Source organism: Rattus norvegicus, chromosome 5, assembly GCF_021556685.1.
Source record: "Rattus norvegicus strain SHRSP/BbbUtx chromosome 5, alternate assembly SHRSP_T2T, whole genome shotgun sequence".
Taxonomy (NCBI): domain Eukaryota; kingdom Metazoa; phylum Chordata; class Mammalia; order Rodentia; family Muridae; genus Rattus; species Rattus norvegicus.
In genome coordinates, this window is record NC_141538.1 from 127,491,463 (window position 1) to 127,517,838 (window position 26,376).

The 26,376-nt window shown below is 50.1% G+C and overlaps 3 long non-coding RNA genes across 3 annotated transcripts; 1 reads left to right on the plus strand and 2 right to left on the minus strand.

Moving 5' to 3' along the window:
* Positions 1-1,754: 1,754 nt before the first annotated feature.
* LOC148005963 (uncharacterized) lies at positions 1,755-4,969 on the minus strand. Its single transcript, XR_015620404.1, has 2 exons — positions 3,370-4,969; positions 1,755-3,237 (listed from the first exon to the last, which is right to left on the minus strand). It is a non-coding gene; the product is annotated as an uncharacterized LOC148005963 (long non-coding RNA).
* Positions 4,970-15,871: 10,902 nt separating this feature from the next.
* On the plus strand, positions 15,872-16,329 carry LOC120102945 (uncharacterized). The gene is made up of 2 exons (XR_015620409.1): positions 15,872-16,008; positions 16,108-16,329. It is a non-coding gene; the product is annotated as an uncharacterized LOC120102945 (long non-coding RNA).
* Positions 16,330-16,997: 668 nt separating this feature from the next.
* LOC148005964 (uncharacterized) lies at positions 16,998-17,753 on the minus strand. Its single transcript, XR_015620403.1, has 2 exons — positions 17,699-17,753; positions 16,998-17,409 (listed from the first exon to the last, which is right to left on the minus strand). It is a non-coding gene; the product is annotated as an uncharacterized LOC148005964 (long non-coding RNA).
* Between the last annotated feature and the right edge of the window lie 8,623 nt (positions 17,754-26,376).

Consider the following 26,376-nt stretch of genomic DNA (forward strand, 5'->3'; position numbering starts at 1 on the left):
AGGGAAGGGGAGGGATGGAGAAAAGGAAAGGGGAGAGGGAGAGAGAAAGAGAAAGAAGGACCCTATGGGGTACATGGGGTGGGGATTGAGCCTGTCCACATTCCACAACGTGGTAACAAGTCTGCTTTGTGCCTTTGTTGCTTTTGGAGATAGTGTCTCATTATGTTGCCCAGGCTAGCCTGCTTTCAGTTCTTCTGCTATGCCTTCACACACACACAAGTGCTGAAATTGCACTTGAGGCCGGGGACCCTTTGAAGCAGCAGACAAGTGCACCATGCTGTTTTAGAGGGAGTCTAGGAGAGCATGACAAGAATCAGCTGTCTGGACTTAACGTCAGTCCCGCCACATAGTGGCTGGGTAAGACTGGGCCAATTATGTCCCCCTAGTTCCCTGTCGTGCCAGTATTAAAGGATGAAAACTGACAACTAGTGGGAGTGGATTCTTGACTTCTCTCTGTGGGTCTGCGGGTCTTCAGGCTTGGCTGCAGGTGCTTTGACTCACGATGAGCCATCTCACTGGCCCTTCCCTGTCAGTATGTTTTCTGATTTTTGCTGGTCCCCCTTGAAGCAGAAACTTTAAGGATTCTTTGGAAAGTCCGTTGGAATGTCTTTTGCTGGGGTGAACACATGAAGGAATGTTCTGCTAAAGTGGACACAGGTGTGAAAGGCTAAGGCGGACTCACGAAGGAACGTTTTTCTGGAAGCAGACACAGGAGAGAGGATGTTCTGTTAAAACAAGCACATGAGGAGTTGGGGATTTAGCTCAGTGGTAGAGCGCTTGCCTAGGAAGCGCAAGGCCCTGGGTTCGGTCCCCAGCTCCGAAAAAAAAAGAACCAAAAAAAAAAAAACAAGCACATGAAAGGACACGTGATGAAGGATTCTTTGCTAGTGACATGCACGCATTGGTCCACCTTACGTTGTGTAGTTGAGCTGCGGTTGTCGGGACTCTGCAGACTTGGGCTGCTTGGTTGCACGTGCTGAGGCAAGGCACATGGAGGACACGTGATGTTTGGAGGGTATAAATAGGACTCCACAGAGTGATGGAGACAGAGCTTGGCTTGCTGGTACAGATAACTGTGCAAGGCTTGTGGGTCTTGCCTCTTTGCTGATCATTGCTTCCCTAAGAGAGGCAAAACCAAGAACTTCTCCTGGTATCCTTCTAGGTCCCTCCTGCTGACTCAAGCTGAGGCTGAGGCTTGACTGTCTCTGCTAAGTCGTGTTACCTCACCGCTGTTGTGAAACGGACTCTACTGAACTGGGCTGTTCATGTATCCCTGAAGTTTTGCGAGTGGATTGGTCTGTCTCTGCCTGCTAACCTGTGAACTGAACCGCTGATGTCCAGACAACACAGACGGGAGTTGCTCCAAAGAACCTTTCTAAACAGGTCTACTTCTCCCACTACCCGCTACCCCTTTCTTTCCCACTACCTCTGGTGGGTGGTGGGGTACAAGGGAGGTTAAAGAGTTTAAGAACCATCATTAAAAATAAGGTTTGAGGGGTTGGGGATTTAGCTCAGCGGAAGAGCGCTTGCCTAGCGAGCACAAGGCCCTGGGTTCGGTCCCCAGCTCCGAAAAAAAAAAAAAAAAAAGAAAAAAAAAGAAAAAAAAAAGAAAAATAAGGTTTGAAAAAGTAAAGTTACGCCCTCTTGAGTAGGGACTGGTTGTTTAGGGAGGCCTACACTAAGTCCCCAGGGTCTTAAGTGTCAGACACCTGCCGCTCTGATTGCTTTTATGAATGTCATTCTTGCATCTTTAATTTAATTTCGGATTTTTTTATTTATTTCGTGTATGTAGGTACAGTTGCTGACTTCAGACACACCAGAAGAGGGCATCAGATGCTCATTACAGATGGTTGTGAGCCACCATGTGGTTGCTGGGAATTGAACTCAGGACCTCTGGAAGAGCAGTCAAGTGCTCTTAACCGCTGGGCCACCTCTCCAGCCCCTTCAATCTAATTTCAATTGAACATATCTAGAGACCAGCATCAATAGTTATATCAAGTCTGAGATCACCACCAACAGTTAACAGTTCAGGTGTGTCAATAGGGCCGTCCTTGTCTCCATGGCCCAACCCCTAAGATGACAGCCTGGCTCCCTTCACCACAACTCCCTCTCTGAGAACTATGCTTTCTCAGCCACAGGCTTCTCAAGACTTCTGCACTTTGTGTCTCATTTCCCCCAAAAGAAATCTGAAGATGGTTGTTCAGCACTCATGATACTGAGGCGGGAGGATTATCAAGTCCAAAGGTAGCCTGGGCTACGTAGACCCTGTCTAAGCAAATAAAATGCAAACAGGGTGAACGGATAAGCACTGTATTCTAGGGCTTGTTCTGGGGGACAAGACATCCAGGTCCCTGCTCAAATGATCCACAATACTTCAGTGTGACACCAATCAACAAGTACTCTTAGTTGTTTCCTACAAGGACAGCCTTTGCCAGTAAAAATGATGGGAGCTGGGCTAGCTGCCGGGCTTCTCTGGGTCGGAAAGGATCAGGACCAGACTTGCTAAGGAGGTGTAGTAGGCAGCAGAGAGAAACTGCCACAAAGGGAAAGTTACCTGTAGCAGCTGGGAAGGGAGAGCAGAGGTAGAAAGCCTAGCAGAGCAGGGAATAGTGTGAGGGGTTACACATTCAACTAAAAATTCAGTTGAAGGTCGGGGCAGGGGACTGGAGAATGAACTGCTTGCAGACGTGGCTTCAGGTTCCTTGATATGGCTCATGGCCAAAAAGGGCCCGGCCCAGCTCGGCTCCAGTCTTCACTCGTCCCACCGGCTCACTGAAGTTTTGCTGAGGCTCCGTCCTCTTGGGGAGGCTCTGAATTAAGAGGGAAACAGAAAGGAGACAACAGGTACAGGCATGCAGTGGGCCTCAGGCAGACCCTGCCTCCTGCTGCACTGCTGACTTAGCCCCGCAGAAAGAGTTCCCTGCAGTTCCCAACCACCCAGAGCCATGGCTTGCAGGGCCTCCCCTCTGCAAGAAGGAATCTGGGAGACACCTTCAGCTGCTGAAGCCCAAGACTCCTCCACCACCTCCAGGGAGAAGTGGAAACAGCACTGTACAATTGAGCCCACAAGTCTTCCATTTTGCTCTGACACTTTATCCTAGGTACTGGACAAGTCACTCCATGCCTCAGCTAGTATCACTTCCTAGGAAGGTGAACTGGCTATAGTATCTGTGATGCAGCCCTAACCCTGCACCCAGACCTCACCTGCAATTCTAACCCTGCACCCACAGACCTCACCTGCAGCCCTAACCCTGCACCCACAGACCTCACCTGCAGCCCTAACCCTGCACCCACAGACCTCACCTGCAGCCCTAACCCTGCACCCACAGACCTCACCTGCAGCCCTAACCCTGCACCCACAGACCTCACCTGCAGCCCTAACCCTGCACCCACAGACCTCACCTGCAGCCCTAACCCTGCACCCACAGATCTCACTGCTATGAACAGGGTTTTGCTTTCTTGATCAGTGCAAAGATGGTCCTTGGTATTTTACTAGTTTGGCCTTACCAGATCATGCTGAAATCTAGTCTCAGTTGCAGGGCATTAAGAGAATGGAACTTTAATCAGGGATGCTATTTAAAGGTGTGTCTTGGGTCTACAAGATGGCTCCGTGGGTAAGGATGTTTGCCATAGAAACCTGAAAACTGAATTCAATCCCCAAAACCCACATGGCAGAAGAAAAGAATGGACTCCTGCAATTGTTCTCTGACCTGCACACATGTGCCACACACACACACACACACACACATGCACAATAAATACACTTAATTTTAAAAATAAAGGAAATGGTTGGATTAGAAAAGTTCATCAGAACAGAGGTCTATGATTGAATCCTGATGGCTTTAGAAGAGACCAGAACAGAGAGAGAGAGAGAGAGAGAGAGAGAGAGAGAGAGAGAGAGAGAGAGAGAGAGACTGACTTTTACTACATGATGCCTTGCACCTTGGGACACTGCCAGCAGAAAAGCCATCACCAGATGTGGCCCATAACAGTAAACCGGAACTTCATTCTCTTTCCACCTCACCCTGTCTGTGGCACTGAGCTGTTGGCAACAGAAAGCAGATTGAGACACCTCTCAATAGGCCTGAGTTAGTAAGGCCACTGTCCCTCCCAGGCCTGAGTCAGTGGGACAGCATCTTCAAGACTAGTTAAGGGCCACATCCTGATAAGCACCCTCTAGGTGTAAGGCCTGGGTTCAGGAAAAAGAGCAACAAAGGACAGGTGTGAAGGAAGGAGTGCCAGTCAGAAGCTATGAGGAGAGGCTAAGTGGGTTTCCTGAGAGAAAACATCAAGTACCCTCTGTGCAGAAAACGCTCATCTATGGTTGCTGGTGGGGCCTGTGGGTGCACAATTAAGACCAGGTGAAGTTGGGAGGCTATGGCGCATGCCTTTAATCCCAGCACTCAGAGGTAAGGCAGGAGGATCTCTGAGTTCAAGGCCAGCCTGGTCTACAGAGTGAGTTTCAGGACAGCCAGGGTTACACAGAGAAACCCTGTCTCAAAAAAACAAAACTAAAAAGAAGTACAGGTGAGGCCTGTGGGTGCAGGTGACATCTTGGTGCTGCTGTCCCACGCGTTGTCAGCTCAATTGCCTAGGATGTCTGTCTGCCCTAGTGTCTAGGGATGGTTGACACAGTACAGAGCTTCATGAGTAGGGTCACTAAACTCCACAGCAGCCCCACAGACCAGTCTTCACTGCCATTTAAAAAAAATAGAGAACAGTCCAGTGGCCACTGCTAGAAGGTAGCTGGGATGGGTTTTGAACCTAGATGTGTCTGAATGCAAAAGGCCATATCTGTTGCCTCAAGTCATAGAAATCCAGCCAAGGGAGCTCGCTGGCCAGCAGGAGTGAGCAGACTGAAACTCAGAAGCCTCAGAAGAATGGGATGTGGGTGAGGGTCACTCAGAACCGAATGCCAGGAGGTGAGAGAGGGTTGGGAGCCAGTCCTCTGCAGTCTCAAGGTATCTGGCTGGAGGGAGGAGAGAGAGAAAAGCTGGGTCGTTAGTAGGCTGCAGGGCCCTGGCTCCCCCTCCACCTCTCCAGCGGATCGCCCGCCCAGGCTTTGCAAGTCACCCTTCCGAGGAGCACAGACCGCACCCCACAGACACCCCCTTGCTGCCCGCCAGCTCAGCCTCCCTCCCGGAGCGGCCGGAAGCCGCAGTCGCTCTGCAGACACCCCCTGGTGGAAACAGCTCATTACGGGATGGAGAAAATGTGCTAGAACATTAGCTTAATAAATCAAACGCTCCCGCAGCAGCCAGCCGCCGCCGCTCAGCTAGGCGGTGCCGCGGCGCCCACGCCCGCTGGGCCGGGTGGCGGGGTAGGCGCCTGTCGCAGCTCCCTCCTGCCTTGGCGGAGCTAGGCGGGCACCCCCCACCCTCCCGTCCTGTCCCGCCCCGCCCCGAAGCCGCCTCCGCATGGGCGAAGCCTATCTAAATTCAAGCTCCCTTGGTTTGACTCCTGACACTGGCCTACGACTAGAACCTAATCTCCCAGAAACCTCACCCTTCCAGTGAAGGAACTTCATCCTTCCAATGAAGCAAAGCAGACCCTTTGACTGGGGGCCAAACAAGGGCCTTTGCTCTCCCTAATTCCCCTTAACCAGTGAGACGCACACTGCCCTCCCCCTTTTTCAGAATAGTGATCCTGGCAGCCTGTGGTTACTTCCAGCCTAGCCTTCCCTCTGCCCTTCAGCACCAGCTGTGAACACACACACACACACACACACACACACACACAATTTGTCCCCAAGGAGGTGTTTCACCTGAAGAAAGACCTGCTAGCTAGAAGGCTAGCCCAGCAACTTAGCTGGTCTGTAGAAAAGCTCACCGGAACTTAGGAATTGACAGAGATGAGCATTTAGTGAACCCTGGGGTTTTGCACTGGTTGGGCAGGGTAGCACTGCTGAACATGACCCCCCTCACCCCAGCCCCCAGCAACCTGCTCCCACCTTCTTGGAAAGTTGACCTATCTGGCCTGTGTCTTCCAGTCCTGGCTTCTGTTTTAGCACACTGGGCACCCAGGGAGCAGACCTGCCATCTCCACTGGCTCAGTTTCCCTCTCTGTACAAAGCTTAGCTCTCAAGATGCTAGAAGGTTCTGCTTCTTCTGTATCCCTGTCACTGGCTTAGACAGGGAGGGGTGAAACTGCCCGGGGTCCCTGAGCAGGGAGAGCTGCTCTTGAGAGCCATTCTTCCAGCTCTCTCTGGGCAGAGGGAGAGGGAAAAATTCAATTACCAGACCTTCTATTTGTCAACTCCTCCCTCCCCATCGACTTAATTTTCCTCAGCCAGACCTAGAGTTAGAGGCATGAGTGAGCCTGCAGGCCTGGAGAGGGAGGGAGGAAGAGGGGAAGGAAGGGGCCCCAAACAGATGTGGGCACCGGCTTCTTGGACGCACACCAAACCAGGGATCTTCTGGTGAGAGGAGAAAACAACAGACTCAGTAGGTATGCAGGTATTCTCTGGGTCCTCAGCCCACCCAAAGGACACAGAGCCCCTCCTCCAAGGAGACTTTCTGAACCTCTCAGACTGAGCTGGGTGCCCTTTAATTCCTCTGATATCATGCTGCCATGGCTCCATTAACTTTTACTCTGTTTATTTATTGTTAGTGTGTGTGTGTGTGTGTGTGTGTGTGTGTGTGTGTGTGTGTGTGACATGGGTGTCGTTTTAGATTTATTTTAATTTCTTATTTGTATGTGTGTGTTTGATTGAATGTACGCCACATGTATGTGGGTGTCCCCACAAGCCAGAAGAGGCCTTTGGAGCCCCTGGAACTGGAGTTACAGGCACTTGTGAACCACCTAATGTGAGTGCTAGAACCAGAATTGAACTTAAGTCCTCTGAAAGAACAACTGGTACTCTTTGTTGGTATTCTGTCTAAGCTCCACCCACAGGGCTACCTGTGAACAGCCAGGTATGCTCTGGCCCACAGTTGCCTAGCAACAGCCAGCTGTGTCTGACTATATAAGGGGCTGCTTGCCCCCTCCTCTCCCTTTATTTTTTAAAGATTTATTTATTTATTCTATATAAGTACACTTTCGCTGTCTTCAGACATACCAGAAAAGGGCATCAGATCTCATTACAGATGGTTGTAAGCCACCATGTGGTTGCTGGGATTTGAACTCAGGACCTCAGGAAGAGCAGTCAGTGCTTTTAACCGTTGAGTCATCTCTCCAGCCCCCCTCCCCTCCCTCTTACCCCCTCTTATTCGTTGTTCTTCTCTGTTCTTGCCCCCTTCCCCCTTCCCTCCACGTGCCCATGGCCAGCCACCTTTCCTCTCCTCTACTCTTCTTCTCTCATTAAACTTCTCCATGTGAAACCATGTTGCCTTGGTGTGTTCTGTCTGGGCACGGGCTGAGATTTAAACCCTAACACTCTTTTTTTTTTCTTTTTTCTTTTTTTCGGAGCTGGGGACCGAACCCAGGGCCTTGTGCTCGCTAGGCAAGCGCTCTACCGCTGAGCTAAATCCCCAACCCCAACCCTAACACTCTTAACCACTGAGCCACCTAACTCTTTAGCCACAAGTTATGGGTATTTGAGTGCAAATGTGCCCAGGCCACAGGCAGAGGTCAGAGGACAACTTTCAGGACTGAGATCTTTCTCTTCAGTTGTTGAGGCAGTCTCTCCTGTTTTCTGCCACTCTGTACTGCAGGCTGGTGGGCCTGCAAGCTCCCAGGAGATCCTTCTCTGTTTCCTATCCAGACTTAAGAGTACTAGAATTACAGATGTGCATATCAGGCTGCTGTGGACAGGAGGATCAACTCAGGTTGTCAGGCTTCAGTAGCAATGAGCCATCTCACTGGTCCATTCATTCTGGGTTATTGGTTTTTTGTTTGTTTGTTTTTGTTTTTTAAGAGACTAGGGCCTCACTGTGTAGCTCAGGTTGGCCTGAAACTGTGTAGTCCAAGATGGCCTCATGATGATCATCCTGCCTTGGCCTCCAAAGTGCTGGGATTATAAGTGTGTTGCCAGCATACGTGGTGTTTTTTCTCCTTTCAGGCTTCCACTGTGTGGTTCAGGCTGGTCTCAAACATAGGACAACCCTTCTGTTTAACCTCTGAAGAACTGAGATTGTAAGTGTGAGCCACTGTGCCTGAAAACTTTCACTTTTTCATACACCAAGTATCTGTGGTACACGCCAAAGGTGCTGGGGACCAAGCACTAAATAGGATCCATTATCTGTCAACTAGTGAGAAACCCATGGGATTAGCACTGCTGTGTAACAAGCAGCCCACACCTTCCTGCTCAAAAATAACAGCAATCATTTTATAATCCTTCCCATGTAAATGCATGAGGGACTTTGAGGGGGCCCAGCTGTGCACGTCTAGTTCAGCCCCCTTCCCCCTTGCACTGGATCAAACAGCAGCCAGACATGGTCAGTGGAGGACTTCAGGAGCCAGATAATGGCTAAGCACCTCGCCGGTTGACTTGGCCTGGGACTTCTTCCTGCACCTTCTCTGTACTTCTCACCACATGGCAGCTTCAGAGCAGTCTGCTGCCACAGTGAACTCTCCAGAAACAGGAGCAGCCAGGCATGGTGATACAGGCCCACAGGAAGCTGAGGCAGGAGGTGCTTGAGTTCAAGGCCAACCTGACCTACATAGCAAAATCCTGTCTGAAGCAAAAAGATACTAGCATGGGAGGGGGGTAGAGGTGTGAGACTAGAGTCTCACTATGTAGGCCAGTCTGCCCTGGAATTCAGTGATCCTCCTGCTTCAACCTCCTGGGGACTGAGATTAAAGGAGTATATCACCACACCCAGGCACAAGCAGTTCTTTGTCTGTTTGTTCCAAGACAGGGTTTCTCTGTAGCCCTGGCTGTCCTGGAACTCATCCTGTAGACCAAGCTGGCCTCGAACTCAGAGATCCACCTGCCTTTGCCTCCCAGATGCTGGGATTAAAGGCATATGCTTCCCCACCTGGCCAAGTGGTCCCTTTTGAGCCCTGATCTCTCCGCCACTGAATCCTTTCCTTTTATACAGCTTTCCTAAGGGCTCACCTGTGTGGCTTCTCATGTCTGAATGACTTGGGTTACCTATGTTTCTAAGATGTCAACAGTGCTGTGAAGAAGATGAACTAGACAGAGTAGAATCACCCCAAAGAGCACATCAGATACTACACACCAGGCTTTCTCCCAGGACGGACCCTGCACAAGGCCATTTTCCTGGCTTTGGGGAAGCTTGAGTAACAGGAACACTTCCATATGCTGTTTCAGGAAGTGCCCACCCACCTTCTCAGGAGAGAAAGACCCTGTGGGTCAGCTGAGAAGCCTGACTTACCTGAACAGTCAGTCTCAGGAGCTGGGAAGAACTGCTGAGCTCTGTGGATAGAGGGAGAAGCTGGAAGGATGACTTAAGAAGAGGGGAGGGAGGGGAGAGGAGAGGGAGGGAAGGAGGAAGGAGGTGAGGGAGGAAAGATGTGTAGTGTGCATGTGCCTCTGCCTATACAGGGATGTCTAGATGTCTAATGTTCAGGCCACTCATGTCTTTCCCTAGTGTCCTCAAATATTGAAATAATAAAGGAGGAGGAACCCACCTGCCAGACCACAAGCCCTTCATGCCAAACTGACCTTGCCCATGCATCCTCAGTGGCCAGATGGCCAAGCAGTGCCAAACTGCTTGCACTCACCACTGAGCAAAGAAATACAGCGATAGGCCATTGCTCAGTACCCAACACTGTGGCCAAATCCCAACTCTGGATGAGACTGAGTGTCAGCAGGTTGTGTGGGAAGCAGTGCGCTCTCAGGGACTGCTAGTGGCTCAGGAGAAAGAAACCTGAAGGGATTTAATACAATAACTGATCAGGGATCCATGGAGATGGCTCAGTAGGATTAAGTGTTAACTGACCAAAAGCCTATGTTTGATCCCTGGGACCCACATAAAAAGCCCGGTGCCAGATCAGGCAGTGATGCTGCACTCAAGAGTGTGCTCACGGGTTGGGGATTTAGCTCAGTGGTAGAGCGCTTGCCTAGGAAGCGCAAGGCCCTGGGTTCGGTCCCCACCTCCGAAAAAAAGAACCAAAAAAAAAAAAAAAAGAGTGTGCTCACACACATATACACATATACACACACATGGATGTACACACGAACACACGCATACATGCGCACACACACAAACCAAATGGATCTCATGAGTTCTAAGCCAGTCTGGTCTACAAAATGAGTTTCAGGCGCGCGCACACACACACACACACACACACACACACACACACACACACACACACACTAACTGAGCAGATATGGGATCTCCAAGACACTCCCACACAAGACCTCAGGGGACCTGGATTGGGGCTTTTGCCCAGGACTTCCTTGAGAGGCAGACACTGGAGGATGGTTGAGAAGAGCTCACAATCCAAGGCCTCCACATTGATTCTAAGCACCGGAAAGTGCTCTAATCAAGAAGAAAAGTGTAGAAAGGCTTCGGAAGACCTTCATCATCCAAACAGCAGTCCCCAAGTTCACAAAATATGTACACTGTTCAGAGCATAAGCAGAATTCAATGGAGCCAAGGCTTCTGGGATGAGAAGCCTCAGGGGAGAAAAGCAAAGACAGAAACAAGACCACAAGACCGGTAGGTACACTTTAGGTATTTCCTGTAAGCTAGACCTGTGTTTGGAGCACTCTGTCTGTTCATTTCGCCTCTGGAATATTCTAGAAGGAAGGTACTGTTATTGAAAGTATCGGCGCTAAGGCATAGAAGAGCATTATATTACCCAAGGACACAAAGCTGAAGAATGGAGGTGCCAGATTCTGATCTCCGGCCTTGACAACTGTAAGAACCTCTTCCTGCAGGTTCATCCCAACCTCAAGCCTATCAAATACTGAACTTAGCTCCTCTGCCTGATGCTGGGGCCTGGGTATTAATGCTAGCCAGTGGCCAACCTCTACTTTTCTTCTGTGTGCCCCCGCAGTGTTTCATCCCACCCTTCTGCTGCAGCCTCTCCATGTGCAGTAGCCAGCACCCCACCCTACAGTGGCAGCACCCCAGTTGCAGCACAGGCCAATGCATGTGGACTCCAGCAGTGGCTCCCACCCATCTATGTGCTCGCCCATGCCCTCTGGCCTCTACATCTGCCAACATTGAACCCGGTTCCTCTCCATCATCCCCTTTCTTGCTTCTATTGTTTTTGTTTTGTTTTTGAGACAGGATTTCTCTGTGTAGCCCTAGCTGTCCTAGAACTTGCTATGTAGAACAAACCGGCCTCAAACTCTCAGAGATGCGCCTGACTCTGCCTCATAAATGCTAAAATTAAAGGCATGCACCATTGTGCCTGGCTCCCTTCTTGCTTCTAAAGAGCTACCACATCAGATTAAGTTCTGGCTTTGGCTCCCCTGGCCCTTCTCACTATCCACAATGCCTTCTCCCCACAGGGTGGGACCCATGCCCTAGGTAAACCACCTTCTCTCCAGGAACCTCCGGGGGTGGGGGGAGGTTCCTAGGGGACCTCCAGGTAGCACAGAGGGCTTAGAGACAGGCCACATGGGTTAAGTTTGGGCCCTGACTGTCACCAGTAATTCTTTTTTTCCTCTCATGATTCAAAAACCAACAAATCTTTCCTATAGATTTTTCAAACATAAGAACTATTATACATGTAGGGATTGTTTAAAACTATTTTTAAGGGGTTGGGGATTTAGCTCAGTGGTAGAGCACTTGCCCAGGAAGCGCAAGGCCCTGGGTTCAGTCCCCAGCTCCGAAAAAAAAAAGAACCAAAAAAAAAAAAAACTATTTTTAAAATAGGACTAAGGGGGCTGGAGAGATGGCTCAGCGGTTAAGAGCACCCGACTGCTCTTCCAGAAGTCCTGAGTTCAATTCTCAGCAACCACATGGTGGCTCACAATCATCTGTAATGGGATCTGATGTCCTCTTCTGGTGTGTCTGAAGACACCTACTGTGTACTCATATACATTAAGTAAATAAATTTAAAAAAGAAATCTAGGGGCTGGGGATTTAGCTCAGTGGTAGAGCACTTACCTAGGAAGCGCAAGGCCCTGGGTTCGGTCTCCAGCTCTGGAAAAAAAAAGAACCAAAAAAAAAAAAAAAAAATCTAGGTCGACACCTCTGTCTCCTGCGCAGGATACGTGTCGACCCGGAGATCCCCATAATAGATTTCAGTAATAAACCTCGCCTTTGCTTATTACATCCAAAAAAAAAAAAGATTTCTTTTTTTTTTTTTTGGATTCTTTTTTTTCGGAGCTGGGGACCGAACCCAGGGCCTTGCGCTTCCTAGGCAAGCGCTCTACCACTGAGCTAAACCCCCAACCCCAAAAAAAAGAAATCTTAAAAAAATAGGATTAAGGTGTTGGGGAGCGGTGATTGGGACGTAATACGACTTTTTAAAAATGGACTAAGGTTTGTGGCTCAGATGAGAAGGTTTGCTTAACCTGAGCAAAGACCACAGGTTCAGTTTTCAGTTCAGCACTGTGGGGAGTAAATATAATTTGCATGCACAAATCTTAACTTGAGCAGACAAAATGAGTTCTGGCACACACGTTGGCCATTTGACATCCCTTCAAACAGCAGTGTTGTTACGTTAAGATGTCTTATTAATGAGCAGTTTAGATACTGTTCTCAACACAGATTTAATTGAGCATCTGCTTTGTGCCCGGGTGTATGAGCGCAGGAGACCCAAAGGCTGAGAGACATGGGGTTGCCGGTGTGAACTGTGATACCATGTTGGGAGGAGGCCACGGTTTTCAAGGAGCAGAAGAGACTGTGTGAGCTCAAGGGAGGGAAGGGGCCTGACCTGGAGATCAGCAGGGCTTCCTGGGAGACAGAAAAGCCTGAGGAGCATCTTGAAAACTCCAATAGATGAAGCTGGGCCACACAACAGGACAAGAGACTGCTGGTGTGGTTGTGTGGCATTCGGAACACTCTGGGATCACCCTCAGGAAACTACCCAAGGTAGAGGCACGCATCTGGATCCTAGCCCTCAGGAAATGGAGGAAGAATGTGCCATGAACTCTATAGTCTATACTGAAAGTTCCAGGCCAGCTCCATGAGTCTCTGCCTCAAAAAGAGGAAAAACAAAAGCTGTGCATGGTGACTTGTGCCTTTAATCCCCGCACTCAGGAAGCAGAGGCAGGCAGATATGTGAGTTCGAGACGAACCTGGTCTACAAAGCAAGTTCTAGGATAACCACGGCTATACAGGGAAACCCTGTCCCAAGAGGGAGAGGGAGAGGGAGGGGGAGGGGGAGGGGGAGGGGGAGGGGGAGGGGGAGGGGGAGGGGGAGGGGGAGGGGGAGGGGGGAGAGGGAGAGGGAGAGGGAGAGGGAGAGGGAGAGGGAGAGGGAGAGGGAGAGGGAGAGGGAGAGGGAGAGGGAGAGGGAGAGGGAGAGGGAGAGGGAGAGGGAGAGTGTCCTACTACAAGAATCACTGCCACCACAGCTCACCGCTACTATGGAAGCCATGATTCACAACCGAAGGGGTCTTGCTCTAGTCATGATGACTGCAGGCAGCTTGTATGAGCTTTGGAAGAGATTACTCCAAGCAAAGCAAGTACCTTACTCACCCAGTAGCTAGTGTCACACAGGGGGCCTGAGAGTCTTGTTATGCCTGGCTGTGAACCGCATCTCTTTTCTAGACACATAAGCAGGCTCAATCTCAACCCTGTTAGACCAGTCCAGAAGGCTTCCCTCCCGTGTATTATCCCTTGATATTACATCGAGCCCTAACAAAAGGCTTCTCTCGAATGGTCTTTTATTGCCCGTTTGTGGTCTGTTGTGCATGTGGAGTAGGGCTGAGCTGGTTACACAAAGAGCTAAAGACGCTCCTTGGCTTTTAGCCCCAGCCATGTCCATCACAATGAAAAAGAACCGGGGAGCTCCAGAGGGCGGCTAGAGCAGAAACTGTGGAGCGCTAACGAAGGCAATGGTCGCAAGCCCTGGTCCTGCTAGAGTCTCTGAGAGCCAAGATTCCAACACCCTAAGCAAGCGAGGGAGCTGTGCGACCTTCTGTGTGTGGGCATGCAAAGTCTAGGACAGAAAGCCCGAGACCTGAGCACCGTGCTTATGCTCTCTAGCTCCGAAAGCTTGGGGCATCTAGTTCTCCAGGCCTGGAGTCATAAGCCTCTGGCTTTGAAAAGTCAGAGTTGGCTCTGATTTGAGTGTAGGTAGTTTTGAGCTTTTTGGTGTTGAAAGCCTGAAGCCATGACCCTCTAGTTCCCAGGGCTTAGCAGGTGTGCTCAACCTGTAGCCCAGACACTCATGCACTGCAGGATAGCTATAGATGAGACTCAGCACATGTGGGGAGGCAAAGTCACTGCCAGAGCAAAAGGTTTGGCAACCTTGGCTAAGCTATAAGATTTGCACTCTGAGGGGTTGGGGATTTAGCTCAGTGGTAGAGCCCTGGGTTCAGTCCCCAGCTCCGGGGAAAAAAAAGAAAAAAAAAAAAAGATTTGCACTCTGAGAGCCCAGGTTGCCAAGGTGAAATGACCCTTGCATATTCAACACTTCCACGGGAAGTAAAAAGGATCCTCGTAGGAGGCTCCATGTTGCACACCTGCAACCCCAAGGAGGCAGATGCAGAACAAGCACCCTAAGTTTCAGGTCAGCCTGATCTACCTAGCAAGCTCCAAGACAGTGCTTCGGAGGGGACTCTGAAACCTTATTTTAAAAGGGGAGGGAGAATAACCTCAACCAATCATTTGTGAGCCACAGTCCACCTTACTCTGAGTCTCTCCAGCTCCATCTTCCCCCACTTACACGTCATCTCACCTCATTTCCACACTAAATACCCCTTTACCTCATTGTAGGGGACCGATTTCCTTTTCTCCGTCAGGACTCAGCACAGGTCCTTCAGGAAGCCTTACCTGCGGCAGATAAGGGTCCTCTTAAGAAGCCATTCTGACCTAGAGTGGGGTGGTGCACACCCTTAATCCCAGCATGCAGGAGGCAGATCTGAGTTCCAAGGCAGCCTGGTCTACAACATAAGGTCCAGGGTGATGTTTTCAGAGAAACCTTGTCTCAAAAAAAGAAAAAGAAAAAAAAAAAGAAAGAAAGAAAAAGAAAAAAAGAAAAAAAGAAAAAAAAAACAAAGGGAAAAAAAGAAAAAGAACCCTTTTTGAGGCCAGACTGATCTATGTAGCAAGTTCTAAACTGGCCAGGGCTACATAGTGAGATACTGCCAATATGTAGTAGTAGTAGTAGTAGTAGTAGTAGTAGTAGTAGTAATAATAATAATAATAATAATAATAATAATAATAATAATAATAATTCATTCTATCAATAGTTTTTCTGTCACCATGCTGGCTATCTCTTCTGGGCACATGTGACTCTGCAGGGAAGGACTGGAATTGCTCACTTTGGTATCACCAAAGTCTGGGCACCCACCAGAGACCAGCCAACACGAGTCTCTAGAATATAATGCATGTGTCAGAGAAGAACCCTAGGGAGGGGCGATCTTGAGGGTAACTGAAGGCTGGGCAGGGTGTGCAGGAAGGCTCAAAGAATCCAGTTCAAGAATCCAGAAGCCCCCAGAACCAGTAAGGGTAGGTGGCTGAAAGGATGGAGAAGAGAATGTTAGAGGTACTTAAAGGGAGAAAGGAAAGGATCAGACTTTCGGTGCCTGCTTGTTGGTAAGCAAGAAAGAGAGGGAAGTGTCAAAATGACTCCAGGCAGTTCCCCAGTCACCAGGGAAAGAGGGAGGCAGCTAGCAGGCAGCTCGGACACCAGTTACCTTGGACACAAATAACCCTCAGGGACCCTGGCCCCGTCAGCGTGAGCTGCAGCCTCTTGACAGCGCCTCCTCGGCAGCAGCCAGTGCACTCCCCCTCCCTTCCCCAGGGGCTGACTTGACGCTCCGCTGGCTGCGAGCCCACCGCTCCCTCCCGCAGTCAGCTCTGCGCCAGCCAGGAGGGGAGGGAAAAGGAGGGGCGGCCCCGGGAGCCTTGCAGGGAAGAAGAGAGGGCGAGTAGGGAGAAAGCTAGCCCTGCAGACCCTAATCGAGGAGCAAAAGAGCACAAGAGAGGGCGTGGCCGGCGAAAGAGGAGGAGCCTAGCTGTGTCACCTAAGGTGTGGAGGACTGCCGAGGCGGGGGGGGGGGGGGGGGGGGAGGGGACCGAGATGCCAGAAACCTTCTTTATAACCCCATGTCCCCCTCCCATTTTACAGATGTGGACACTGAGGTCTAGAACCCAGGGCTTTGCAATTGCATACCTCTCTATAGATCCCCTCTCCCCATCCAGGAGCAGCCACTTCCACCCGGTCTGGCTTGGTGTAGCTCAGGACTGGAAAACAGAGAGCTTGGCCTGCTCTCCAAACCTAGGTTACTGTCCCCATGATTCAGGAGACAAACCATAAAACTGGGACTTCAGTTCTCTGCTGATTGAACGAGTGAAATTTCTGAGTTCTCACTTGTAAAATGAGGGGACATGAGTGAGAACAGAACAGCCGGTTCAAACAAGCCTATGAGTGAAGGATCTTCTCTTTAGGGGTCTGTTTCAGTAACTGAAGAACCAAGAGACTTGACTGGAAAAGCTTAAACGATCCAGCATCCTCCAGAAAGGCAGTGGGAGGCACCGACTTTCCACCCAAGTTCTAAACTCTAAAATAGAAACATAAACCCTCCTACCCCATCCTCCAGCCTTTAGAACTGTCCCTTGGAGGCCGTCCTCCTGCCTGTCACCAGCTGGCCAAGGACCACCTCAGTGCAGCTCTGTGCTCCAGGACTTGTTAGGCCTCTAACACCCTATGGCAGCCGCCCTGGTCCCACTTACTAGCTAGATCAAGCCTTACCCTCCCCACCCTCTCCACTTCTCCTGCAGACCCGCGGCGGCCCCTAGGGGGCAGTGTTGCTCCGAACTTGGCGGGCCGCCGCCACTTCCCCCGCCCGGGCGAGCGCTGAGAGGACGCTAGGGTTCTGGGAATACTGGATGCCCCCGGCACACGCCGCCCCCCGCCGCCGGCCCAGCCCCGGGGCTCCCGCGCTGCGCAGCCCGCTCGGTGCGGACTTGCTGCTGCCTCCCACTCCTCTCCGCACAAGGCACTTCGCGGGAAAAGGCTGGTTTTTGCCTTTTTATTTTTCGTCAGAGGTTGAGGCAGACATTGGGTTCAAGCTGTACGCACGGACCTACTCGTCTGTGCTCAGAGATGAGGGGGAAAATTAAAAGAGGGTAGGAGGCTTGTTCTGCCCAAGAACCTGTCAACTGTCTCCCTGTCACCCCTTTATCCACTGCCACCCTTCCTGGCGTGACTGACAGGCATCCATCCCGCGAGCCTCCTCTCCCAGAGCATCGCCTGGGAGCCCCAACCCCAGCAGGACGTGCCCTGAGGCTATAGTGTCCGAGGGGTCTTGGCCCCATCGCGCGCCTCGCAAACGTAGCCGCGAGGTCCGGGCTGCGTTTAGGGGATGATTCCTGCTGCGAATGCCCTCATCGCCCGGCTGAGCCGTGAAGTCCGGCTGGAGCGATGGCTCTAGGGGGGAAACGGAGGGAAAGCCCCATTCGAGTTCCGGCCAACGATTTAATGGGAGGCGGGGGATGTAAAAGCCCCGAACCCACAAAGCAGACTTTTTAAAAATTCTAATTGAAACCATCTCGAAGTAAGGGCGGCCAGGAATGGGCCAGCTCCCCGCCCCCCGTCCCATCCCCCTCCTCTGCTCCCCGGAGTCCGATGAAGTCATGATAACTAGACTACAAAAAGAAAAAAGTGGGGGGTGGTCTGGGGGGCACGGGGGTCCCGGGCTGGGGCCCCGCACGGACACAGTTTGGATACTATGGTTACGCGATCCGACCCAAACAGCGAAGATGAACAACAATAGCGGCCGCCAGAGGAGGAAATTCCTTCCGGGGTGGACGGCGCGGGGGGAGGGGCGCCTGGCTGGAACGCCGAGGCGGCGGCTGGGCCAATCAGCGCGCGGCCGCCGGCGGTTTCAAGGTGCCCCGAGCCGCCCGCACCCCCCTCCCGCACTCCCCCTCTCCGCGCGCTCCGCTCGGGTGCTGGAATTGCTGAGACGTTTCCCTGCACGCGCCCGGGTAACACTGCGGGGGCTGCTGCCCAGGCCGACACCCCCAGCGCTCCTCGCACCCCTCCCGGAGCCCACCACCCGGGGCGACTGAACGTTCCACTGCACGAGTTGCTTGCACTGGAAAAGGGGGGGATCCCTGCCAGTCACTCCTGTCTAGGGGTTGGTTCCTGCATAAGCCTGTTTTCTATTTTAAAGCATGTCTCAAGGGGGAAAAGAGAGAGAGAGTGAGAAGATCTACCCTGGACTCTGCAAACCTGGGAAGACTGGTCCCTGACTCCCTGATCTCAGGGTTTGTTACGTAATAAGTTGGGTTATTAATTCTGAAGGTCTTGCCCGGGCATCCGAGAATCAGGAGGCCAAGGGCAAAACTGCCATGTAGAATCCCACCATCACCATCAAGTTAAAATCATCTGTCTACCTAGTCATAGCCAACCCAGGAACACCCCTCACCTGGCATCTGGATTTTTTTTTATGTGGTAACTAGAGATGGCATTGTGCCAGCATCTCTCCCGCCAGCTTCTCCCACAGTCAGGAATCTGCCCCAGGTCATCTTCCTTGGGAAGACCTGGATGAGCTACCAAGCCCGTGTTTCTCAGTATTTCTATCCAGCCAGTCCCCGCAAATGTGGTATACTCAGCTCTATGAGCATTAGATCTTCATCCGTCCCTTTTCTTTTTTAAGCTCCTGACCGGGCTTTTGCTTTCTGATGCCTCCTGGGCACAGGGCATCACTCCCCACAGGAGCACATGCTTTTTTATTCATTGCATGCATAGAGATTTGCTTCTCTGGGAGCATCCAAAGTGCAAAAACTGTCTCTCCCCTACTCTCCATGGATAATGGGGATAGCCCTAATTCTCCAGTTCCCCGTGCGTCTTTTTTTATAAATAAATAATGAGATTTTTATTAATTATGCACGCACCGTATCTGCACGCAGATTGCTATGTCTCCTAATGCATAATAATAATAATAATAATAATAATAATAATAATAATAATAATAATAATAATAGAAGAAACAGAAACACTCCACACCGTGGCTGGGTGTGTTTTCCCCTGCAAGCAAACAAAAACTTCAAGGGGCCATATGTCCTCAAAGCTGGGAGAGGAAGGCAGAAGTTGGGGAGTGCGCGTGACATGGAGGGATTAGAGGGGCTTCCTCGAAGGTTTTCAGGGCAGCTGAAGGCAGATTTCAAGTTGCATGCTTTTCTTTTTGTAATTGAACTGCAGGTCTGAAAATTCACCAAAGTTCTCTGGAGCATCTGTGTGCTCAGCTGGCGGGATGGGCAACTATTGCTGTAAACAGGAAACCAGCAAGAAGGGAGTTGGCAGGAGCCCAGTCTCTGTCTCTTTTCATGCCCCTCCTCAGAGCCCCCGACTCTGAGCTCTCAAAACACACTTAGCTCCTGAACACTTAAGCATCTATGTTCCTGAGATTGGCACAAAATAAAGTCTGAACAAACAGCATACTGAATGCATGGCGAGTGAATTATGCTGTTAAAAGCCGGCCAAGACTAGGTCTCAGGTACCGTGCATTGAAGGTGTAGGAACTGAAATCTATTCCTCAGAATAGGGTGTGCGGGTTGTGGGGTCCCTAAAGTTGTCTGGCCAGGAAAGCGACATAGCAGAACTGAATGTTTAAAGGCTGAGTGCAGATAGAAGTTAAGAGAATGGAGCAGAATCAGAGTGCCTAGGAGACATGAACACAGGGGAGGTGCCCCACCCTCGGGACATTCTCTGTCTCTGTGGTTAAGGCCTGGGGTGGGAGGGGGTGCAGAGGCAAGCTTCCACTCCACATGTTCTGAGTCTTTCTTTGTGTGTGTGTGTGTGTGTGTGTGTGTGTGTGTGTGTGTGTGTGTGTGGTGGTTTTTTGTTTTGTTTTGTTTTTTTTCTTTTGGAGGGGGATGGAGTTCAAGAGAGGTTTTCTCTGTGTAGCCCTGGCTAACCTGGAACTTGCTCTGTAGACTATGCTGGTCTTGAACTCACAGAAATCCTCCTGCCTCTGCCTCCTGAGTGCTGGGATTAAAGGCACTACTGCTTGGCTGAGTTCCAAGTTTTAATTGAAAAAAAAAAAAAAGAGATAGGATACAAAAGGGAGCTTGGTACCCTAGACACCACCTTAAACTGAGCTTTTTTTCTTCCAATGCTGGAGAGCCAGAGGGGAGGGTCTCATGATAGGCAAACACTCTACCACTGACCCCCTAAAACCCTGAAATTTTAAAATTACATCGTGTGTGTGTGTGTGTGTGTGTGTGTGTGTGTGTGTGTGTGTGTTATGTCAAAGGACAACTTTCAAGAGATGGCTTTCTCCTCCTGCTGCCTGAGTCTCGGGTTGAGCTGTCAGTCTCCGTGGTAGACATCTTTTCCTGTTGAGCCATCTTGGAGCCCTAGCTCTGGAAATAATAATAAACAAACAAACAAACAAGCTGCAGACACATAAACTTACCCATGCAATCATTAACCCAATGAGGATGACATGGGGCAGGATGGGGTTGCAATATGGGTCCACCCGGAGTCCCACATGTTAAAAATAGATCTAGGGCCTCGAAAAATGACTACAGAAAGTCCAAAGTACTTTGGCAAAGTACGGCTTCCTTCTCAAGAAGGATGCCATGGATTTGCTTCTTACACACTGCAGTGACGCAGGGCTGGCACTCCTGCCTGCTTCACAAGCCACAAGTCTTCTCAGGCAGCCTTGCTCAGACCATGCTTCCTGACAAAAGGGTCAATTAAACTGGACTGCTGTCACTTACTCTCATAGACAAATACACGTACACACACACTGCGTGCGTGCGTGTGTGTGTGTGTGTGTGTGTGTGTGTGTGTGTGTGTGTGTGTGTGAAGTTGTGGGTGCTGTTTCTCCTGCCTGCGATATGCCTACATATCACTGCCGAGTTCAAACATTAAAAAACAAAATTGCACCGGCTGTGGTTACCACAAAGCTATCAAGCTGAGTCTTGTTGCTGAAGCCCTGGCATCTGCTGTGTAATTTGGGGAGCACTTAGCCTCCCATCCGTGCGTGAGTGGGGGTGGCCGTCTGACTTACTCTCTTTGTTTCCTCCTAATTAAAAAGAACCAGGACCACTTTCTGTGTGCGTTCTAGAGCATCTCCAGTAGGGAGAGGCGAGGGCTGCAAACGCTAGAGGCTCTTAGAGTAGGAGACAGCTTAGGAATCTGACATGCTCCCACCTGTCAGAGGAGTTATGCCCTGATGTGTGACCCTGGGCAAGGCCCTGCATTTGCCCACAAACTGGGTGAGGGAAACTGGGTGTAGACCACTGATCTTACTTGTCTTGTCAGTTTAAGTCTACCTCCCTGTGGGCTGCTTTCCTGTGATCTGTCGAAATGGTGCCTCTCATCATGCCTATATCCTGTTCCTAGTTCCACTTTTAGGCCAAGATCCCCTAAGCAAGACACATCTACACAGCAAGAGTTCCTAAATTAGGGACACTCGAGAGCACTGCTTCTCATATACACACATGGCAAAATACACATCACAAACTGTCCAGTCTGAGCAGTCAGATGGCCCAGCTTGGATGAGATAGAGGTAAATAAACCTTCACCAGCGTCCCAGCCCCTTTTTGGGTGCCATAAATGACAGGGAGCTCATTCCCACAGCAAATCCTGTCTGTTCTGCCTACCAAGAAGTCCTGATAATAGTTCCATCAGGTTCTGAAACTGAACGCCTGGCGTTCTCAACAGACCTGTTCATCTCCCTTTGTTCAGGTGTCCTGACTCCAAAAAATGGTACCCCAAGCTAGAAGCTTAGGGGTAGTCCTTCATTTCCTGGTGACCCTACAGTCAGCCAATCCAAGTCCAAGCCCTCACACTGACTCCAGTCAGCAAGCTTCATCATGTCACCTAAACAGGAACAGCTACTTTCTAGCTACCAGGTATCACTGCCTGCTTGGTCCCTTCTAAATTCTGCTCATAAGGCCTATCCCTGAACACAGGAGTACTTTTTTTTTTTTTTTTGGTTCTTTTTTTCGGAACTGGGGACCGAACCCAGGGCCTTGCGCTTCCTAGGCAAGCGCTCTACCACTGAGCTAAATCCCCAACCCCGAGGAGTACTTTTAATAAGCCGTGACCTGAGATGCCCACTGCACTCCAGTTTGAATTCCTTAGCACTTATCCAAGGCATTTTGGGCCCTGGCCACACACACACTCACACACATATGTACACACACACATGCACACATACGCATATGCACACATACACACCATATGCACATACGCATATGTACACACACATATATGTACACATACACATATGCTCACATCTTCACACACACTCATGTGCATGCTCACACACACAGGAGCTGTGCATTCCACTCCAGACTTCCACACCAATCAAACCAGAGAATGAGGGATTGCCATGAATTGGAGTTCAGCCTGAGGCCAATAAGGCAGTTTAGGCTACAGAGAAGGAGAAGAAGGGGGAGAAAGGGGCCTCCACAGTTGTTAAGGTGGCAATAAGGCAGGAGAAAGGCGGGGGGTTGTTGTCCCAACTGCAGGAAATGGATTCTTGTTCCCTAAATATTTTGTTCTTTCATGCCTGGATCTTTACATAGGATGTATCTTCTACCTAAGATAAGAGGCTGGAGAGATGGCTCAGCGGTTAAGAGTGGTGGCTGCTCTTCCAGAGGTTCTGAGTTCAATTCCCACCACCCACACGGTGGCTTACAATCATCTAGTGTCTAGTCCCGTGGGTTCCTCTGCCCTCTTCTGGTGTCCAAATGTACATGCGAAAACACCCATATACATAAATGAATAAATCCTAAAAAAAAAGATGACCAAGAGTAAGTGGCTACGCCTGAAGAACCCAGGTCTAGTGCCGCACCATCCACCATGGCGACCTCTCACCGTAAGTGGCTGATGTTAGCTGACAAAGGGCAAGCCATCAAAATAGACCCATGCTCACAGCAGACTTAGCATCCCAAACAAAAATGAAGTACTTCGTTCATGTTTTCATATGAACATGATATGTTATTATGTTATGTGCATAGGGCTTAACTTATAAAGTTATTAAAAGAAACTCTAAAGATGGCTGGAGAGATGGCTGAGCAGTTACACTGGCTGCTCTTCCGGAGGTCCTGAGTTCAATTCTCAGCAACCACAGGGTGGCTCACAACCATCTGTAATGGCATCCGATGCTCTCTTCTGGTGTGTCTGAAGACAGCTACAGTGTACTCGTATATAATAAATAAATAGATAGATAGATAGATAGATAGATAAATAAATCTTAAAAATAAAAGATTTCCAGACAAAATTTAAAAAAAAAAAAAACCCCCTAGGTAAGGCCGGGTATCACAAGCCTATGTTCCTATGTTCCCACAAGGCAGCAGTTAAATCTCAAATTCAAGGCCTAGTCATCTTAGGAAGACACTATCTGACTGAAAATTTTTAAAAAAGAGGGTTGGGGTGTAGAGGTCCATAGACCAGCAGCAGACGCTACCACTCGCAAGCTCATATGGAAAAGACGCCAAGCGTAACAGTACAAGCCTACAAACCCGGCACTTGGAATGAGGATCAGGAGTTCAGGGACAACCTTGGCTACATGACACTGTTTCCAAAAAAAAAAAAAAAAAGGACTGTGCCTGTCAACAGTCAGTCATGGCGCTGGGGATTTAGCCCAGTGGTAGAGCCCTTACCTAGGAAGCGCAAGGCCCTGGGTTCGGTCCCCAGCTCCGAAAAAAAGAACCAAAAAAAAACAAAAAAAACAAAAAAACAAAAAAACAGTCAGTCATGTGTTGGGAGGGCCTCACAGGGGCCCTACCTCTCCTTTCTGAACTATCGGTGATTGACTGATTCATAGGATGACAGTCAATGCTCTCTCTCACATGTGTACCAAACATCAAGTCCACACACACAACAGTGAGTCACAGAACAAAAAGGTATGGCTGTGAGAAGACCTGTTGGGGAAGAGGGGGTGTGTCTGGGGTAGGAGACAGAGGGTGTGTCAGGGATAGGGGACAGATAAAAGAAAGTGAGGGGTAAGACCATGATATACATATGCATCAAACTGTCAAAGAGCAAATTTAACTAATAAAAAAAAAGAATGTTTAATCCAAAAATGAATTAATTAAATACAGCTACTATAAAATAAAATGGGTGTGATTCACCTTTCTGACTTGCATTGTGTCTTCAGGACAGCACAGTGAGGAGCACGATCATGAAAATAAGAACGTATAGGTAACTGGGATTACCAGAGAGAGAGTTCAGTGGTTAAGAGCACAGACTGCTCTTCCAGAGGTCCTGGGTTCAAATCACAGCACCCCCATGGCAGCTAGATGTCTGTAACTCTAGTTCCAAAGGTTTCATAGGCACTGCACACATATGGTGCACAGATATAAATGCAGGCAAAAACACCAATAATCATAGAATAATTTAAAAAAATAGCCGGGCATGGGAGTGCACACTTTTAATCCCAGCTCTAGAGGCAGAGGCAGATGGATCTCTGTGAGTCCAAGGCTAGCCTGGTCTACAGAGTGAGTTCCAGGACAGCCGGAACTATACAGAGAAACCCTATCTTCAAAAAAATATTAAAAAAAAAAAAAAAGGAAACGAAAAGAAATACTACAGTAGCGTTAGCAAATACCAGCAACCCCAACACGTTGAAGGCAGAGACAGAAGCAGAGGGATTGCCGTGAACTGGGGACCAGCCTGGGTTATACAGTGAGCTCCAGAATAGCTTACAATATTGAGGAGGAAGAGGAAGAAGAGAGACCATCAAAGTGAAGACGGTAATGTGGCAGGAGAAAGGATGTGTCTGTGGCTAGCCGGAATCAGGTTATCACTAGGGGAGCGCTTCTCCTTTAGGCTGGCCAACACTGGTCCACACCAGGCTTCCGGCATAGCGGGCACACCTTCAGAACACCTGGGTTCGCATGGCTGGCTGAATAAGTACGGGCTGAATTAAGAGCATCAAGAAGGTCACGTGGTCATTTTCCTCTAGAAAGCTGTCCGGACTACTCTATCTGTTACCCATTCTTGGTCTGACCCTCCCCAGGGTTCCTTCCCTGCCATCTCTGCTTTCTGGCCCTGTACGGCATCAGCCTGATGGCTCCTGGTGGTGCTTTTTTTTTTTTTTTTTTTTTTTTTTTTTTTTTTTTTATTGGAGCTGGGGACGGAACCCAGGGCTTTGCGCCTGGTGGTGCTTTTGACGGGCGTGACAACGGTCTTCCTTCTCGCACTTCACCTTCAGCCTAGCCAGCCTTGCTGCCTTGGTGTTTTGCCCCGGTGCTTGAAGCAAGGAAGACATTTGTCAAATGTTTGTAAAAGGGGGGAGAGAATTCCTTCATTCAACAAACATTTATTGACCGCCCCCGCCCCCTCCAGTGGCCTTTCCAATTGCAGCTATCAACAACCGCGCGCGCGTTCTTGGGCTGCCTCCCTGCGTCCCTGTAGATGTACTGGAAAGGGTCAGTGTGCCTCGCTTCATCACTAAGACCAGGTGGTAATTTTGTACAGTATCTGAGAAGGTCCCACAAATCCCCATGCCATGCTTGAACCTTGAGGAACTACCTTGCCCAAGGTCACACAGAAGGTCCAGTTGAGGCTGACCTTCACCAACCCATCCTCCAGTTCCCAGACCTACTGCCAGAGGCAGGGTTGGTCCAGGGTTTTCTTGGGACAGTCCCAGTTGAGCAGAGCATCCCAGTCCCTTTTGCCTAGATCACCAGCATGCCCTTCAATACCTCTCTAGTTGTGAGGCAGCCAAGTCTATCTCGGTCACAGTTCAGCAGCTGGTGAACCCCTTACCCCCCTCCCGTGCTGCCTTGGGCTGTGCACCCCACCCCCAGCACCCCCAGAGGCCCCATTTGGGAAAGGGAGGAGGGAGGAAAAGAGAAACCCACGGGGCCTCCGGGGCACAGCCCTTGAGGAGCCCCGGTGTTTGGTTTCAATTAGGAGGAGAAATTCCAGGAAGCTAGGCCAGTGCTGGGGGAGGGGGTGTGCAGAGCTGGGTTTAGAAAGAGGAGGCTCCTGGAATCCAGCCTCCGGAAGAGGCTCCCAGGGGGCTGATCTCAGGGCCAGTTGGGGAGCTGTGTGACCTGTAGGGCCAGGCTCACGTCCCAGGTCAGTGTGTACCTTCAGGGTAGCTAAGATGGTGGCCAGGTCCCTGTTCCCCTACATATTCTCAAGACTCAGTGAACAGTGGCCAGCAGTGCGTTCTCTTCTTGCTAACATTGTTCTGGAAATTCCAGCTCTGGGTGGGGAGGGCTGCCTGATGACAATGCAATCAGCCAAATACAGAGATGGCCTTAGCCAGGAGTTTGAGCCAGCCCAGGAGCCCCAGGTGCAAACAGATCACCCATGCAGGATAGTCCTCTGGAGACAGACAGACAGAGCACCCAGGAGCGGGGAGCTGAGAAGCCAAGGGGAGAATGGATGGTCCTGTCCTGTTCACCCTGCCCACCT